Source organism: Mustela erminea, chromosome 13 (genome assembly GCF_009829155.1).
Source record: "Mustela erminea isolate mMusErm1 chromosome 13, mMusErm1.Pri, whole genome shotgun sequence".
Classification (NCBI taxonomy): domain Eukaryota; kingdom Metazoa; phylum Chordata; class Mammalia; order Carnivora; family Mustelidae; genus Mustela; species Mustela erminea.
Genome location: NC_045626.1, coordinates 82,226,102 through 82,232,674, shown reverse-complemented (window position 1 = coordinate 82,232,674; position 6,573 = coordinate 82,226,102).

The window sequence follows — 6,573 nt, the reverse complement described above, 5'->3', positions numbered from 1 at the left end:
ATCCCCTACAATCACCCACGTGGTTGTTACTGTAATGGTCATTTTTGCAAATGAGGAAACTGAGGCACAGAGCAACTGAGCGCTTCCTCCAGTGAGTGGCAGAGCTCACCTCAGTCCCAGGTGTTCTGTCTCCCAGTCGGGCCTCTGCCCTCGGCCACACTCCTGGGAGACTCGTCAGCTGCTGTTTGTTCCCTTCCTGGTCTCAGCGGGCCAGAGATAAGAAGCCGAGGGGCCTGTTGACCCCATTCAGATAACACCCGCCAATGACCTTACTGTAGCCCTCCCTGGCTGACACCCCAGGATTGCCAAGGGCAGGGTGGGGGTGCAGGGAGAGGGCAAGGACATGGGTGGTGGAAGCCGAGGCTGTGGATACCATGCAAAGATGACATGACCTGGTCTCGCAGGTCGGGGTATGGGCACAGGGACCCTCACTTTCTGTCTCTGCCTTCTCACACCGCTCCGAGGGGGGATCGGGAAGCCTAGCCGAGGGTCTTGGGAGCAGGAGCGTCTCTGTGTTTATCCAGGGCTGTGCGGAGAGCTTGGCAGCCTGGGCCGCCAGCTGTGTGTACCTGTCTGGACACGCCCAGCCTCCCCCTCTCCCTGCTGGGGCCCCTGTCCTGGGTCAGAGGACCTCGTGGGCTCCCTGCGGCTTTCCTCTGTCCCCTCACCGGGCTGATTCCAGCACCCTGCCTCCCGAGACCTCTCCTCCATCTAGTCCTTTACTCCAGCCTCAAGCCTGGGAATCCAGACAAGGTGGGATGTGAGGAGGGGGCCCAGGGTCATGCCACGGCTGCTCCCCCTTCCCCAGCCTGGGCAGGACCTGCGCAAGGCAGGACATGGGGCCCCGTACCTGTGGAGTGGCAGGTTGTTTGGGACCCTCTCGTTGGGGACGTGACGGCTGAGGCTTTATGTCCCTAGTCGTCTGTGTGTGGTTGTGTGTGCACCTGTGTGCTCACGACCCTGCATGCATGCATGTTTGTGTCCACATGTGTGCCTGTGGGAGAGTGTACACACTCGTGTATTTATGAGGGAATAGTGCCATCGAGTGAGGGTTACCTGATTTCCCTCCAAGTGTGCAATGCTTCCCATTTGTGCATTTGGGACTTAACATCTCATCGCTAGCCCCATATCAAACTTAGGTGTCTGCAGAGAGGCAGGGAGGCAGGGAAGGAGCTAGACTTTTGGGAATGGTAGGGATTGGAGCAAACTGAGAGCTTCTGCTCCATGGAAAGGAGGCAGCCACTGCTCGAGCGCAGTGTAACAGATCTCCCGATTGTTCAGCTCAGAATCAAAGCAATTTGGGAAACATCATATGCGCTCTTTTCCCTCATATTCATGTAAAGTTTCTGACAAGTCCTGCAAGAAAGTGACTGCTCTGAATCAGGAGGAGAAGCATGTGACCCCAGCCTGACCCAGTGTGAGGGTCCTATCTCCCTGAGCCACAGTAATTGGTTCAAGGGTGGGACCAGGGGCCACGCTGCTCAAATAGACTGTCAGAACTTCAAGAGGGAATCGGGAGACATTCATGGACTGTTTATTGATGCAAACCGGGGCCTTCTCCTTTATGCTTCAGCCCACGACTTCTGTCTCTTGCAACAGGAAGCACCCCGATCGATGGCCCGCACAGTTCATACAGGTCTCCTGAATTGTATTCACTTGCTTTGAGCTGCCTAGGTTTGAGCCCAATCCAGGCTTGGCCCTCCACAAAAATGAGGCCAACCTGGGCGGTTTGTTTTTCATTCTCTGCCTGTCTAGGGATGCACTTTCCCTCCTTGGTCTCAGGCACAAGGGTTCATGCCGCTTGCCTTACGGGGAGAACAAAGTATACTCCAATGTGATATTAATGATTGGGGGGGATAGAGTTTTATGAAGCTGGGAGGGTGTTTCAAATCAGTGCGTAGGAGCCGCTTTTGGAAGTAGCTGGTGTGAGTGGAGGTTGGGGTGGGTGGAAGTCAGAGAAGACAGTTGCCTAATTTTCCATGCACACTTGGGGCCTGGGGCCAGCATCGCTCTGACTCAGAGCCTCAAGCCCATCTTCCTGGGAGGCCTGACAAGACTGTTAGCTGCCGGTGAGGAAGTGGATGAGGCTTAGAGAGGGGCATCTACTCATGCCCGGACACCAGGGGTGAGGACCCAAGGCTCTTTGCGGTGGCCTGGTAGGGCTCTTTGCTCTCACGAGGGTGTAAAGCCCACTTATTCCTAATCTCTACGTCCAGCCCCTCCAGAGTTTTCTGGGGGGCAGTCTGGCCTCTTGGCGGCCCACGCAGAGGGATACAGAGGATCCATCCCAGACCTGCACACCCAGTTCCATGATTTTGTGTTGATGCTTTGTTTCAGAATGAACTAATGCATGTGAGTATATCAGGATTACGTTTAGCTTTGTAATTCAGAAAAGACAAAATAAGTGGCTTAAGCCAAAATAGAGGTTTATTTCTCTTTCACTTAAAAGCCTGTAGTTAGGTTGCCTAGGGCTATTGTAGTAGTGTCTCATTGATACCAAAGACCCAAGCTCCTTTGCTTTTGGTTGCTCAGCTGTGAAATAATTCCATTCCCAAGGTCACCTCATAGTCCCATACGGGTGCCGAGGGGCCAGCCATTATATCCTCATTCCAGGCAGCAGGAAGGAGGAAAGGATGAAGAAATACACATTTCTTCTTTTTAAGGACACTCCCTATAATTGATACACGCTATTTCCACTCATAGCTCATTGGTCAGAACTTAGTCACATGCCATAGTTAGCTGCAAGGGAGGCTGGGAAATGTAGTCTTTATAACAGGCAGCCAACCGCCCAGCTAAGACCAGAGGTTCTTCAACAGGAAACGAAGAATAAATGAAGTCTTCAACATACAGAATAAATGCGTAAGCATACAGATTAAGTTGCTATAATGAAAAGGCCCCCAAACTGGAACACTAGTTCCGAGAAGGTAGGCAGTTCCGTCCAACTAGGTTTTACAGGGACCCAGGTTCGTTCTATCTTATTGTTCCGCCATCTCCCAAAATACCGTCCTCATCCGCATGGTCTAAAATGGTCCATAATCACCGAGGCTGCAGTGGGGGAAGAAGAAAGTAGAGGGCAAGAAGTTTCCTGTCTAAGGACATCACCTGGATGTGGCACGCTTTGCATCCACTCACAGCCCACTGGCCAGAACTGAATCACATGGCTCACCTTGCTGCAAAGGAGTATGGGAAATGTAGTCGGTAGCCCAGGAAGCCCTCAGCCTACTGAAGCTCAGGGTTCGGTTTCTAAAAGGGGAGAATTGGGACCAAAGGGCAATTAGCAGTCTTCACTAGCAGTTGGGCAGCTGGGATGAGGGGTTGGGAAGGACCCTGGCGGGACTGAAGTCTGTCTGCCCTGGGGTTAGAGCTCAGATGCCAAACTGCAGACTCACCTCTGCTTGGCTGGGTGATGCTGGGCAAGACCCTGGAGGCTTTGACCATCTGGTCTGACCATGTGGTTTGCTTTGGAGAAGAGGTGAGGAGTCTGGAGAAATATTGAGAACGTGGAATCAACACAACCTGGTGACTGATTTAGTGGTGAGTGGGCCCCCAGGGTTGGTGGCCATCTGGGAGGGTGGCTGAGAAGGGAGATCCAAAAGGAGGGAGCGTGTGAGAAGAGCCAATGGTCCCATCCATCCATCCATCCATCCAATAATTCATTTAGCAAATATTTATTAAGCAACTACTCTGCATTGGACATTTTTGTAGGTGCTGGGAATGTAGCAAACATCCTGGCCTCAGGGGGCTTACATCCTGGCAGAGAGGGACAGACAATAACAAATCCTCAATTAAAAATATGACCTATCAGAGGCTGATAGATACTGTCTGGAAGGATGGGGCAGGACACAGGGAGACAGAATGCCTGGGAAGAGGTGGGGGGCTATTTTGTTTCATTAAAGTATGCCAAAACAATCCCAGGCATCATGTAGCCTCACTCATAAAGTCTGTCAGTATGGTCCCTAACAGATCAGGAAAAAAAAAATTTAATGTAAACATCACTCCATTATCCCATCAATCACAATGAACGAATCATTCCCTAGGGTTCTCCTATTACTCAGTCTGTATTCGGCTTTTCCCAGATGGTCTTGAAAATGTCTTGTTGGTTTGTTGGAATCAGGGTCCAAAGGGTTCACATTGCATTTGGTTGTGAGATGGGTCTCGTGGGTCTCTCTCAAGCTATTGGTAGGCTGAGGTAGGATGGCAAGTAGGCCTCTTAGAAAAGGTGAAATCTGAGTGAGGTCTGAAGGAAATGAAGAAACAAGCCACATGGGGCAGTGGGGACAGCATGTGCAAAGGTCCTGAGGTAGGGACATGTGAGGAGGCCAGCGTGACTGCAGGGGAGTGGCTAAGGGAGAGAATGGCAGAAGATGGTAGAAGACAGAGAGATAAAGAGAGAGAGAGAGAGAGAGAGAGAGAGAGAGAGAGTGTGTGTGTGTGTGTGTGTGTGTGTGTGTGTGTGTATGTTTAGGGAAGGGAACAGGACATTGGATCATGGAGGGTCTTGTAGGCTGTGGTCAGGACTATGGTTTTTACTCTAAGCATGAGGAGAGCCCTCGAACTGGAACAGTGGAGCATCAGACCCATACCCCTGCCTGTATCCCTCAGCCCTATCTGCAACTTAAGAGTTCCAACTCCTGTCCAGATACACCTTTGTCTCTGCAATGGACACTAATGGTGCTCCAACCCCTCCCTCAAACCCCTTTATCAGGTGGGCTCCCCAGCTACTGGGGGTGTGGCTGTTAACAGCCCATAGCTGCTCCCACCCCTCTCCAAGAATAGCCCATGGGAACGGCTGTGTCCAGAGATGCATGAGAGGTCACGCCTTCCTGGGGTAGTCCATAACCGATGACCGATGGATGGAGGGATAGAAAAGGCAGACCCCCTTGCAAGCTCCAAGGGGAGCGCCTCGGTGGGTGGTGCCATCCATGGAGTAGGGATCCCAGCTGGTGGTAGTTGGGATCAGGCTGAGGCCAGACTCCCCCCAGAGCCCTCTCCTCCCTCTGTCCACCCCCACTGCCCTCCCACACCAAGCCCTCCCTCCAGAAGTTGGGCCCCAGGAATCCCTGGCTTAGGCTCTGGCTTGTGGAGAACCCACCCTCAACCGAGCCTCCCTCCCTCTCCCTGTCCCATCGGCCTCTCCCTTCCCCAGTGTTTGTGCTTTTTAAACTCCACCAAAAATGTCATGGGCTGGTTTTCTCTCATTGCTTCCAAACTCCCTGATAAATTCCACTGGCCAGGCAACCCCAGGAGAGGTTTTCTGGAGCAAGGAACCCCATAAATCACCTCGCTGCCACTCCAGCGTGGGCAATATCTTATGTAAAAAGGTGTTTCCTGGGAGCGCCACAGGCAGGAGAATCCTATTACAAGCCGCCCCATTAATTATAAAGAGTCAAGCCGACCCTTTGCTGCGATTTTTTATCTTAAGTCCGAAAACTGATTACCTTCACCAATCCTTCCTCTTACCCCACCCCCCCCCCCAAAAAAAAGAAAGAAAGAGAAAAAACCACCCCAAGGAATAAAATAAATGTTTGAAGAACAAATACCAAAGTTTCTCCATTTAGGAAGGACCAGCAGAGAGAGAAGTGGGTGGGAAAAGGCCTTTTATCTTCCTTTTAACGTAGGAGGTAGCAAGGGCTTTAGCCTGGGCTTGGCTTATGAACTTTCCTTGCCTTGTCACGCCTAGGAAGTGGGAATTACAATCTGCCCCACGTTACAGATGAGGGAAACTGAGGCTCATTTGAGGTTACGTGATGTAGTCCTTTCTTCTGTAAGGTGACCGGAGTGTGAAGCAGGCTGAGTCTTGGAAGACCCAGGTTCAAACTTCACCTTGGCTTCTTACTAGGTGGGACCCTGAGCAGGTGAATTCACCTCTCTGAGCCTCAGTTTCCCCTCCTGCAAAACAAGGAATAAGACACCAGTGGTTCCCCCTGCCTGGTCTTGAGGCTGCCCTCCCCCACCCGCCACGCTGATCTGTTTGGTCTTGAACAAGCCTAAGTCAGATCTTTCCCTCACCCTGTTTAAATCCTATGTCCCCAGTGCATTTAGGATAGAGGGCCCATCCCTCACCTTGGCCTATAGAACCCTGCATCATCTGACCTCTGCTGACCTTTCAGACCCCAGTCCCTCCTCTTCTCACTCCTCCAACAGCAGCCATGCCGGGCTCCTTCTCTTCCTGGAATTCACCAAGATTGACCTTGCCTCAGGGCCATTGTCAGTGCTGTTCCCTTTGCCTGTCACACTCTTCCCCCAGATCACAGTTAAGTGAGCACTTCTCCTCCTGCAGGTCTTACCTCAGAGGGGGCCCTCCCAGCTCAGGGCCTGGCCTTGCAGGGCTAATCTAGGTTTAGGCAAGCAAGGCACTCACCTGGGGAGCCAAAAGCAAGGGGTGCTCCAAACTCAGCAATCAAGATAAATATATTGTAATAAGACATTTTTCCAATTAAAATTTATGCGAAAGAAATTTGTGATGAATAAAATAGTGACATTTTAAAGAACGATGGGATCTCACTTGGTCTTGGGTGTCTCATTGCACCGAATCCCGGGCCTGTCAGATCCTGTCTTGATTGAAAAGGTTGC